The sequence below is a fragment of the Taeniopygia guttata genome, chromosome 8 (assembly GCF_048771995.1).
Source record: "Taeniopygia guttata chromosome 8, bTaeGut7.mat, whole genome shotgun sequence".
NCBI classification, from domain to species: Eukaryota; Metazoa; Chordata; class Aves; order Passeriformes; family Estrildidae; genus Taeniopygia; species Taeniopygia guttata.
The window spans coordinates 9197126-9210463 of record NC_133033.1 but is presented as its reverse complement, the minus strand read 5'-3'; the positions used below and the strand labels follow the sequence as shown (position 1 = coordinate 9210463).

The window sequence follows — 13338 nt, the reverse complement described above, 5'->3', positions numbered from 1 at the left end:
AGACAACAATACACCAGCTCCTTCACCCCTATGTTCTTTCCAACATATCATAGCAACTTTTTACTGCTCAAAATGATGAACATTTCAATATTGCTCCATATAACTGAATTCCACCTTTTTTTTTGTGGAAGGTTCTCCAATTTACCATTTTGCTTTATCTTTCAACTTTAATTTATCTAGAAACAAGTCAACACAGTATAAGCAAAGTAGCAAATACATATGATCACTTACCCTGAGTTTGGCCTCTGCAGTCCAATATCCTCAGTTTGTGTGCTTCAGTGACCTCTGAGTTCCTTCCTTCTCCAGAATTCTGGAAGGCCAGCCTTGAGGCAATAGTGCGTCTCGAAGCAGAGCACGAGAGGCCGCACTTCGTGCCAACTGTGCCCTTCACCCCCTCAGCTGCTCATTTTACCCTCTCTTTGCACTCTCACTACAAAAAAAAGATACCTAAGAAGGTAATTTATATTTTAAAAAGCCACGCCCACGTTCACCTCATTAAATTTCCTCTGGTCGTGGTAGTACAGAAATCAGCCTTTACATTACAAAAAGTTTTGTCAAGTCTGCATGACAACATTCAGAGCAACATCATGGTTAATACTGAACAGATACACTCAAGGCTGCTGGACAGTTCATGATCTGCAGCAGATCAACCCAGACACTCTGGAAAAAGGATGTTACATAAAAATGTTTGCCCTAAATGCTGAGATCTAAACAAGATGCATCTGCACAAGTGCTCTTAAAATATAAATTTCATTTTTATCACATACATCTGCTAAAAAAAGGTAAAATATTTTAAAAAATGAATGTTAGGATATACTCTAGTCTTCACGTAACTTGGCTAATGCTCCACAGAGTTAAGCACTACTTGATATAAAGCTCAGAAGCAGGCACAAATGTTCTCCCTGTTTTTCACCATTTACATGCTGAAACATAGGTCACATGAACAAAAAAAAGCCAGGTCCAAAAATAATCTCTTCTACTCTATTTTTTGTAGACTGGGTGCTGCTTTTAAAGGGACACAATTAATCCACAAGAGCTTCTTGTTCTACAGTGAAGAGTTCACTTCTGGGTCATAGTCCTCTTCCATCAAAGAGGTGAGACAGGAACTGTCGTCACTGTAAAAAACCAAACACAACCCCATCAATACAAGTGGCATAAACATGACAAAGTATGACTAAAGAGAAGAACAGAAAGGGAAATCGAGCAACTATAGTGCAAGTGCCAAAAGCTATTTGACCTCTGATCAAAACAAAACCTGAAATAATCTTATTTAAAAAGAGTCCCTGAAAAGGGTATTTTTACTTTAAATGATCACTTCCCAGATTTAGTCCACAAAAGGGCAACAAAACCAATTAGAATAAAGGGAAGACTGGAGAAATCGCATGCAGCTGATGAAAGCAATTCCACAATTCATAGCAATTTTAAAACCTGCTGCTAAAATGAGACTCTGGGCTGAAGGTAGGCCTGGCCATTCATCTCTACATGCCCATGTCATTCCTAACCTGCTCCAGTACAGCCAGAGCCCCCTCTCAAGAGGATGATGACAGTAATACAAATGGTATTCCAGTAACTTCTCCATGGAAAATACCACCATCAACACCAAAACCTGAGTTATTTTGCTATCATCTCAAGCAAATAGATAGTTTAGTGATCCTGAAACAGTAACTGAGAAGTTTGATTACTGTTTTGATGCCATCAGCTGTTTCATAGGATGCCTTTAGGTGTGGCTTAATACGCTTTTATATTTAACTTATCTGAGTTTGTTTTGTTTGGATATGGTTCCATTCTTTGATCAGTTTTGTTTTTCCCTGTGTATTTTATGTCATTCTTTACTTTTAAAAAAGGTTTTAAAGGTGATTTTGATCAAGGCTCAAAATAAACACACCGTGGGGAACAGCAAAATAATCATCACCTTATATCTTCTGGGTCACCCCGTTAATAAACCCCTTCATTTTTATGGTTTGTTTTTTTTTTTTTTTTTTTGTTTCTTTCTGGAACTAGATGTTACTGTTGTATAGAGGAGTTTGGAGAGATGGAAACACTTCTGCACCTAAGCTCTGAGCCACAATCACATTTCTGCAGACAAAGTAAGAACAAGCAACACATATAATCTACCAGCCAAGATGAGGAAAAACCTGTGTGCTCATGACCACACACAGTTTTGACCTGGGAACTTTCTGAGCACCCCACCCTGTGCTACAATCTATTCAGCGTCACACATTGCAAACAACTAAAGTTCTAATCTATAGAAGGGTGGTTTTATATTACAATGTGCATAATGGACATAATGGAACATCTGCTGCAGACAGAACAGACTTCCCATCCTGCTGAACTCTGTACAGGTAAAGAACTCCTCCAGATGTGACCTTCTAAGTCTACTACCAAACATTTGAGCAGTAAGTAGAAGATAAAACGTGGACAAAGTCAATGCAGTTGACTACATTTAAACAAGATACATTACCTTCTGAATAAATATGCTTTTCAGAACAAACTGTATAGCAATTAAGCTGTGTCAAGCTATTGATAGAAGTTTAAACATTTAAGAAATTGATTTAATGAACCTTGAGAATGGTTCACAGCAATGTGAAAAATGGACCTAAAGAAAGCCCACAGAGTTCTCTGGCTTTAAGGTATCTAAATAAATGAACAACACAGAACTGCAGTTTTGAAGAACAAGGCCTGAGCACAAAAAAAAAAAAAAAAAAACCAACCAAAAAAACCCAAACCATCAAAGAAGTACAATACCGAGGTTCCATTTACCAAAAAGGTTCTCAGTACCTTTGGAAAAGGCACGGGAAAAACGTATCAACAGTTTGTGTTGCTGTGAGCCTTCCCTTTATATTTCACCACAACCAAAGCAAAGGTGAAACATTCTGTAAAACTCCAACCACCAATTTGTAGGTGATCTTGCAGAGATTTGGGTTTCCTAAGGTGCTATTCTGATATCACTGTTAGGATGAGTGACCAGGGCAGTTCCTTAAGCAGTGCCTAACATGCAAGTAGACAGCCTAGGACACCACCTAGACCTGACTCCCGAAATTCAGAAGGGACATACACAACTCTTCAGTCTCTGCCTTCCTGGGCACATCCCAGCACAAAGAGAACAGATGCCACATTTACATGCAATACTTTTTGCTAAAGCAAAAACCTTGTTAGATGAAGTGCTGTAAACTATAGTAGCACTGAAACCCTTCAGTCTCCAGGACGAGCCCCCACGCCCCCTACTCCCACACACTCTGAATCCTGTCCAACAGCACATCTGCAATCTGAGACCACTTCCATAACCTACCACTCTACTGACAACATCATCACAAAGTCCTAACAGGAAAGACCCGAAGCTCTCCATTACCTTCTCTGACAACAACCTGTAATAAATTCTTCAGGAAAAAAGTGCAAGACCAAGAACAAACAGCATCAGGACACTCAGGATACTTTCTCAGACTTTTAGGCCAGAGTCTGTATTATCATTTAATACCAGTCAGAGTTCTATGCAAATCTATTCAGTTGCTTTGTTTTCAGTCACATTTAAACATTTTTGCCTCCCAAATGACAGTGGGCACAGTTTATTTGTTCTTTATGTAGAAGTCAGCTTGGAGTTATAAAAAAATACCAGGCTGAATTCAACTGGATATTTTCTCGTGCTACCAAAGTGCCCAACCACATTCTATTCAGTTTTTAATGATACTCAGAATTTTACCCAAGATACGGACTCATCAAGTCATGCCTCTTCCAAACTAAGAGTATCCACAGAAGCCTCTTGAATACTTCTAATCATCCTTATTAGCCATTACCCTATTCCTTAGGTACATCGTCACCAAAACAACATCAAATGTTCAAGATCTGGGAGCATAGCCCATTTATACAGTGGCAAAACTGTGCATTCCTAATATCTAACATAGTTATTTTTTTCCCCTATTACTACACAGAACTGAAATGACCTTTGACAATTACTCAGTTCTTCTATTATTGCATTTACAGTTCAATTGCACTGATCTCTGCTTCACTATAGAAAACACAAGGACAAAGATCATCAGCAGACACTCCCAATTCCAGATAAAAAGCAAACAAAAGTGCTTGTCAATGCAAATGTAATTAATTCTCACTTTCCTTTTAAATGAATTAAAATGTGAATTATTTCTGGTAATACGAATAGGAAAAAGAGAAAATAATAGTAGTATCACTAAATGAAATGCTCTCTAAAGGCACACCTCCTTTCAGAACAATGAAATCTGCATTAATGAGCTTTGGTGTAGAAAAAATAGTTACCTGTCAACTATCCCAAAGTATTATTTCACCCATCAAAATGGATAAGTCTTTGGTAAGTAATCTAAGTACGAGAAAGAATTAAACTCTGTATTAGCAACCGGGTTCCACTTATTTTTAAAAGTTAATTAGAACTGTTAACAATTTATATTATCACTTTCTACATTTAACATTAAAAATGTCTTAACTATTACTTCATAGCAACCTATTTTCTTAAGTTCTTGTTGTTCCAAAAGTATTTTTCCCTTGTTAAGTGCCTAAGTTTCACAACTAAATATCACTGCGTAATCTTACATGCAAGTAAAAGTGGTATTTATCACTGAGTCAAACAAAATCATCAGGTGTTCTTTTATATACCAGATTTTATAGTGTATCTGTCTAAACAAATATTAAAAACTGGCATGAAAACAGAAGGAACATACAAGCATGTTCAATTTAAAGAGACACAGACCACAGTAAGAAAAATCTGCAGTCAGAGACAAACCCCCATTTTCCAATATTCCTTCCATAAAGTTCTTGTGGTACCTCGGTTGAACGGAGTTGCCTGCTTGTTTTCAGCCTTCTGCTTGCTTTCATTTCTGCTCCTAACACAGACTTGATCAGACTTAATCTCTAAACCAGAGATTCTATAGCTTTGAATCTCAAGCTGAGCATTTCCCAATGCCTGGCAGTGGGAACCAAGGAGGTTCAATACGTAAAGACCTACATTGACCAGAACATGAGCCCAGAGAGATGAGCTACGTATCATCAGAGCCACTGAGCTAGGAAATTTTTCACTGGAAACAGATCAAGCTATTTCCAAAGTCCTAAGAAACAGAACAGATAAGCCTTAGCCCTGGTGCATTTTTACTTCCTCTTCCATCTCCTGCCTTGGCCTACAAGGCTGGAAAAACACAAGGGGAAGCAGTCTCCCCTGAGTTCCAGGCTGCCTTCTGTGCCATGACTGTTCCAGCCCCTCTCTGGCAATATCTGGAACTAGGGCTTCCAACCTTTGTCCACATTTCGTACTGCAGTGCACATTTCTGAAATGGACACATCTTACAGGGTGTTTTTTCTGCTTCACAGTATCCTGCAAACATCCCCAGCTCCCTTCAGCACTGCTGTCTAACAAGAGTCCTATTAATTGCAGCCTCTAATTCAGTTTCTGCTTTCCTGCAACAGCAAATCACGAAGATGTAGAACCCTTATCAAAAAAACAGCATAAAAGTAAATTTTTACCCTTCATTACACATTTATCAATCCAGTTAACAGCAGCTGTAAAAGGTCATAAGGACAACACCTGTCTATCCCTGCCAGTTTCAGTTCACTGCATTTCTATCTATTACTCTAAATAAAACATGTTTACCTCAAAGAAGTAAAGATTTGTTTTTCTAACCAGCCAAGTCAATGGGGATTTCAGTAATATTCCTAAAGATCAGATGTCCGCTGGGTTGCAAAAGCATTCAGAAGCATTAGTGAGCAATTTAATGGATGCAGAAGGCAGAACAGAATTTACTTCCCTCATCAGTTTTCTTTCTGTGGAATAAAATCTTTTAAAGTTATTTAATCAAGCAGATATGCCCAAACATTCAAAACAGACCACTTTCCACTTAGCTATTTTTCAGAGTAGTGTCACTGAATAGGTGTATGTTACTTTATGATAAGGAATTACTACAATATGTATTCACTAAAATCTCTCTTTCTAATAACCTCCAATTCACCCAATACATTAATGGAATTAGGGAGCCACAGCCTGGGCTCTAACTCTGGAAGAGTCAAAAGTATGCTACTGATTTCCTTAAGGATATCAAAAAGCCTCACTTGAAATTTCACTATCCTGAAAAAAACCCAAACAGAGCATGGCTTGGTCTTACATAAACACCTCATTAAGACAATCTTATTTGGGCACACAGACTTAAAAAGCACCTAGTTACAGCCCCCCTGCCACAGGCAGAGACACCTTCCACTTGATCAGGTGGCTCACTTCCAGTGATGGGGCATCCACAACTTCTCTGGGCAATCTGTGCCAGCAAATTCCTTTTACAACATAATTATAAATTCTGCTTCAACTTTGCATGCATTATTAGGCCTCACTGTAAAAGACACAAGTGTAGCGTAACTCACTCAGTTGTTCTAACAACTTGTGAGCCACATCTTCAAAACAGATCATTCATTTCCAATTTACCTACACAAAGTATCTACAAAAAAACCTTACTTTCCTTTTGCTTTCACTTCCATGAATACAATTGTCTGGACACACCTTCAGTGTGTCTCCACAACTGCAAAGCAGCTCCCTATGGAGAGGACAAAAGCAGATGTTCTGGAATGGCACGTACAACTGGTACAGCTCACACACCTGAGGTATTAGGAACCAGAAGAACTATATCCCAGATACGCCATCACCACTTGTTTTTTCCCATTATACCCCATAGTTAGCCCTCCAAAATGACTGCACAAATATAAAGGACAGCCCTATTAATTAAAAATCCTGCAAAAAACATTGTTTAAATGGTATCGGGCTGCTGAAAAAAATCTAGTATATAAAAATGCAGAGCATCACTCATAACAGGTTTTCTAGAATTACAGAAATATGAGCCCATTTTAGAACACTAAATGATGGATTAAAATGTTAATCACGTACTAAACTAAAATCTTCCCAGATACGGATATTAAATGTTTTAGTGAAGCAGCTATTACTGAGAGATTAACACCTTATTTTTCAAGTTTAAAGCAAATGAATCTATCTTGCAGAGTCATCAAAACTGTTTTGCATTCTAGACAGAACACTGCTATATAAATCTGTATTCCAAGATGAAAACATGCCCAAAGCTTGGTCACAAAAAAGTTCTTCCAGAGTAACAGGCTAGAGTGGGGAAAAATCATACCAATGGTTACATACCTGACCATTTATACAAACCAGATGACAAACTTAAATGAACTGAAAATAAGTTAAGAAAGGTCCATACAGACACATCCATATCCTAATCCCCTTTTCTCTACTGACAGTCCTTCAACTGGTATTTCACACAGCTCTGCTTCACAAACAACCTGTTCCTTCACATACTTATTTTCCACTTCTCCAAGGTCATGCTGACCCAGTCTTAACTCCTTCAAAACTTCTGGACAAACACATACTCCCACAAAACCACACAGTGAATAAAGCCTTAGCAGTCTAGTCTTGTGAACACAAATTGAGATCTAGAGTGCAGGGGGTAAGCAGATGATTTTTCTTCCTTTGTGACAGCAATTAAAGATACAAGGGCATACCAGAGTAACAACCAAGTATCAGAGAAAACTGACTTCTAGGACTGTAAAAAAGATTCTCCATTGAACAAGAAAACACCACTGACAAAAATATCACTTTTAGAAATGCTATTGATTGAATGATACCTGTCCTTCAAGCTTCTGTTGATCCAAGTTTCTGCAAGCAAGGTTACCATACAAAGCCAGCAAACTTGTCTTTGGAAGCAAGTTGTACTTAACTCAAAAGCCCAAAGCATATTTTGGAAAAGGCAGCATCTGGGGAACCTGTACAGAGGCCTGTGTAAGACGATAAGTCTCTGGCCCTCAGCCAGCAAGTGTGATACATCAAAAATGAACCCTTCCAAGGGGTTTTCATGAGTTCACTCCTCAAAGCAGCAAGAATACAAAGATAAAGCCATTTAAAACATGTAAAATCTAAAAGGCTCAAATTCTCATAAGCACAGAATAGGAAAGCACAGACTTTCTAGATACTATGCTTACCACCAGTTATCCCTGGGTGTTTCATACTGGGCAGCCACTGGCAATGCTGTCATCCCTTACACCTCTCTCCTATGCCTGTGAAGATTCCACTTCCCTCCAGTGCCCCTTTAACTGTCTTTAGTACTGTTTATGTTAGAGAACTGTGGTATTTACCTGAAATATTAAAACCTGTTTACTGCCCTATTCTGCTGCAGGGAGTACCATTTCAGGGACTATACACCTCTCTGAAACAAGTGCATCTATTGACACTACTGATACAAACCAAAGAAACACATTTTAAATAGCATTAGGTTTTAAATGTGACCAATGCTCTGAACTTTCAAACAGCTTTAGCATTTTATGGAACAAGGTGTTTCAAATCTGCAGAAGATATTCTACTATTTTAATAAAATCCAAAGGTCTTTTTAGCTCTTTAAGGAATAAAAATCAAACATCTATTTTGTACTGCACTTTGATCTACAGTCAAGTGAGTCAAGATAAGGCTCTGTTCTGCCTAGAAGCCTGCACTGCACAGCACCTTGTAATGGATGCCTTTAAGGTACCACTCTTGTCCCCAGACCCTCATGACAGAATGAGTGAAAGGGCAATGAAGAACCCATCTGTGCAGTCTGCCTAAAGCCTCAAGGAACAAAGTCACTTCTACTGCACAGCAGCACACACCAGGATAATGTTCATCATCATCAGGAAAGAACTGCAAATATGTAATTACTGGCTTATCCCCACTGGATGCTACATACATCCTGCCTACCTGTCTTCCAGAAATGTGGATGGATCGTAAGCAGAAGTTAAGTAAGTAGTTCTCCAGTACCTTAAAAAAACGGGATGGGTATTTCCCACTAAGGGTATTTTATAAGCCAGTATTTTACCAGGGTTATTATTGCTACTATAGCACATTTACATTTAAATATATTCTGTTTGGAGTGGAGAAAAACACATTTCCTTTGGAAAAGAGCCTCAAATGCAACCAGACTATTTATCAAATATTTGTGTCAAGGCAAGAGAGACTACAAATCAAGCAGAGGGAAGTACAGATCTGCATTCCAGATGAAGGATAAGCAAGTAGAAGGCATGTCATTTGCAAAGAGGAAGGAGAATTGAAAGTCAACAGAACAGAGGACATTCAGAAATAAGAGACCATTCTCCTAACCAGTACTGGACTAATTCTTCCCCTCAATACCATTGCCTGGGTCCTACAAGACCAGTACTATAAACTGGGAAGGGAGGTGCAGTCCAGTTATAGGTACTTCCCCTAAACACAACCTACCAAGACTGAGGGACAGCTCATACATCTGTCCCTCCCTGCATCTGGATTATTTCCAAACCCTTGCACATCAAGACCAGGACAGTATGATCAAACTCCACATTTATTTGTCTATAACTAGGACATGACAAAGACATGTTCACTCAGCACTTTTCAGCATGTGTACAACACCTGCATTACAGTTTGTAAAGTTTACATTGTCTGAAATTGTTTTCATTTCACTGGTTTAACATTTTCAGCACTTTCTTGGATTGAGAAAGTATTAACAAACATCAATGCAGAAAAGTCACTAAACACAAAGTTTAAAACAACTATTATAAATGAAAAATAAATTGCAAAAGTAATAGATATTCCACTAGTTTGGTCTTGGCTTTAAAAAAAAAGGGGGAAAAAGTGATCTCTATCTAGTTCTGTGATCTAATGACTTGCTGCAACTGGGACGTATATCCTCTTTGCATGTTCACAGTGTTTTCCTGGAGTTCTCTTTATAATCTAGTCCATGAAACTGAGTTAAAATCAAGCAAGGAGTTATGGACAAAATGTTGTCCAGCTGGTTTGGGCTTTGTCTTTAGATCTTGAAGAGAATTATTGTGCTGTTCTTCTCCAGGTAATCTATGCAGGCCAAGACTACAACACTGTCATTCATCTATCCTAGTGTCCTACAATAAATTAGGGAATACAAGCAAAACATCTGCGTGTTGGGGGAAAAAAAAATCTTCATTCATTGTATGGTTAAAGACCTTTTTCAGGGATTTTAAGAATTTAGCTCTACTCTCTTCCATCAGATGTCTTTGAAAGTCAACTAAGCAATGCCCCCCCCCCCTCACCAATTTGTACAGTGATCTTCAGCCTGCAGAGGTCCAAAAATTAATCCTAAAATGTCTCATGAAGTATCAGAGAAACGAGTTTGCTATTAGCAGACTGGAATTCATTATGCAGTTAATATGTACCCCCACTGGAATATTTTTTTGGAAGCTGTAAATGAAACCAGATTAGCACACCACCATTCTCCAGTGTATCCCTACAATCTGTTTTGGTTATTCCATGGCTTGAAAGCCTGTCCTTGCATCTAACGTCTCACCTGAACATGTTCTGCTGCAATTTCAACTCATAACTGCTTGTTTTATTCATGATGGATGTGGAAACTTGACTAAACTCTCCTTGCAGATACCTTTTAAGAAATACTTTCTTCAGACCAAAACTTCAGTGTTCCCTGACTGAAAGGCAACTTTAGCAGGTGTTGGGTTTTTTTTGGGGTGGAAGTCCCGCAGACCACCTTGTACCCCAGCACTGTTTGACAGCAGAAAAATCATCTACTATCATATTCTGTGATCAAATATACCCATGCTTAAAAAAAAAAAAAACAACCAAAAAAACAACCAAACAAACAACCCATCCTCAACTGGTCAAATTTAGTGGCAAAGATCAAGCTTTCAAGTTCAAAGCATCAATGATGAAAAAACCAATGTGACCCACCTACCAAGTGTGACAGCTCACAGGCAGTGACAGAATGTCAGAGCTGCCTCCCAGTTGTACCTGCTTCATACATCACCTGCTTATGTCTGATGAAACATGATGTATAAAACCATTGTAGAGCTAACCAATCCATTTTTTCCCAATCCTTAATTACAGTTTCACTCTTTCAGACTTCATTATTTTCTTTACAGATCTTGTTACACAGCCATAACTTTCTCAAATATCACATTATCCCAAACTGAACAAGATAGTCCCTGCTGAAGACCTACCACTCCTCAGCAGAACGGAGAAACTGCTTCATTGCCTTATTTAAAATGCTTCTGTATGTTCCAGTATGACAAATGAATTTTCATGACAGTGATGCTGCTGAGTCATGATAATTTAGGAACCAGTACAACCCCCAGGATACTCCCCCACAGAACTGCTTCCCTACCAGCTGCTACTTGTCTGTGTAGGCAGTATACCAAAACACAGTAATTTGAACCCATCTACACCAAAATGGCTGAATCCAAAGCTATTGTTTTCAGATAATTTATTGAATTTGTTAGGATCACATTATCTGTGTGCTCAGTAAGAACATTATTGCAATATAGGGAAGTGAAACCACCAAAAAGTACATGACACAGACTCCCTGATGTGAATGCTCTTCCCTTGGATATACCCAAGTCTTGCCTTTTTTCTAGATGTTGCAAGGGAAAATGCTCCTCAACTCTTCAGAATTCTGGAACTTTTCCCACCCCCATGGGCTATCAGCTTCCTAAATACTAGAGGATACATTCCAGAAGGCCCAGTCAACCTGAAGACATTGAAGTTATCATTAACCCATTTCTCTACTTTTAACTGGAGTTCAAAGTAGAGGAAAGACAGTTTCCCCAAATTAACAGTCAAGATCATAACACATTCAATATTTTCAGGATGAGAAATCCTTGCTGAATTTTTTAAGATTAACATCAAAGGTCTTTTCAGATCATTTCACGTGAGTCCTGATTAATCCCTTGATGATGGATGACGCATTGTAATACAATGGCAAAACACTCCTCTCTGCTGAAAGGCTGGAGACCTGTTGTAATCTTAACCATACACCTTCACCAGCAACTTTGTGAATACCAGTAATTTCTGTGCCCAGAATAATACCATGTACCTCCCTGGCAGACACAGTCCTTTATTTACAAGTTAATTGTTCATTACAAACTGAAGATGACAAAATTCCAAGAGAGGGCCAATCATTGCCACATACTCTGTATGTTGCAAATACGCTTTGGGGAGGGGGGTCACACAGATATCCAGAACCTAGAAGAGACACCAAAAATAAAACTTAAATTTCTAATTTCTTCCTGTACTGATAAAAGGTGATTCTTAAAACCAGAGACATTTCGACAACATTATACACATAATTTCTTATCAAGTGCCACTAACATTACACCACAGAGCTGAGATCCTCCTTCCAGTGTGGAGAATAAAACTACGCAAAACACCAAACTGGGAATGATCACAAGATGTAAGGAGAAAACAAATCAACACTGGCATTTTTGCTAGAATGTCTGCAAGTCCTAGAACTTCAGTTGCCCCCGGCAAACTCCCTAATGTACAACAGTCCCTGAGGCACAAGGTCACATGCTGCAAAATATTTCTTTCTGAGCATCATTTACTGCAAAAAACCGCAGTTATGTTTGGCTGCACTGGTTCAAAGCACTTTTGTTAAGCCAGACCTTGGAAGTGCAACTATTTCAGATTAGTCATATTATAGAACTGCATACACCAACACTTTGCAAAACTGTTTGCTGTTTAATAATAGAAAGGTCTAAGTAGTATGAAGTGTGAAAATTCTGACTTTCAAAGACCAGCTAGAGAAGGAGTTGCACACTTCAGTCAAGAATTTCCAGTTTGGAGTGACACAGCCTGATCACTAACATGTATGATCAATTAAGCTAAATGCTTCCCTCCCTCTTACTATACACTCACAGGCCTAATCTAGAACCTCTAGGTCTGCCCAGTGTTTGTACATACACAGGGCAGTGGACACTTAGCCACTATCAATCTCTACCTAAATCCACTCCCAAAACCAGAGATTTATCTTCTGTCCATACAGTAACTCATTAAAGTTTAGCACATTTTCACAGGAACATATAAAGTTACAGTACACAAATTAAATAACATCCTGGCTTTCATGAAGTATTCTGAGCAGGACCATGTTTCTGCCAACTTCACTGCTTTTCATCAAATCTGACGAGCAAAGAGAACATGAACTTCAATTCCTCTTGCTGAAACAAAAGGCACACATGATTGAGTTGGTATCCTGGTCACTAGGTAAGTGAGAGTAAAATGTCTACGTACATTGCTGAATTTGCAGAACCAAAACTAAACCACTCCTGCCTCTACTTAACATAAAACTTAAAAATCCCAGACAAACTTCCTGGTACACACACTCCCTCATCAAGTGTAAAATCCAGTAAGTATGATTTCACTGGGTAAGCTAGAGCAACAGTCACCCCCTGGTTTCTATGGAGCTGTAAGGAAAAGCTGTGTCCATGCAAGCACAGCCAGCACTCGGCAGGAGAGAGGTGCTTTAAAGCTTCAGCTCTACGGAACAGTCAGCCCTTTTCCAAATCTCTCCG

General features: G+C 38.8%; 1 protein-coding gene across 3 annotated transcripts in view; it reads right to left on the bottom strand.

Annotated features, from left to right (window-relative positions):
- The window catches only part of GPBP1L1 (GC-rich promoter binding protein 1 like 1), a 32138-nt gene that overhangs the window by 16346 nt on the left and 2454 nt on the right, over positions 1-13338 (bottom strand). For all 3 annotated transcript variants that reach the window (XM_072932667.1, XM_030278854.4, XM_030278855.4), the window contains exon 2: positions 232-1115. The gene's annotated coding sequence lies outside the window, so the exon portion shown is untranslated. The remainder of the gene's footprint in view (positions 1-231; positions 1116-13338) is intronic.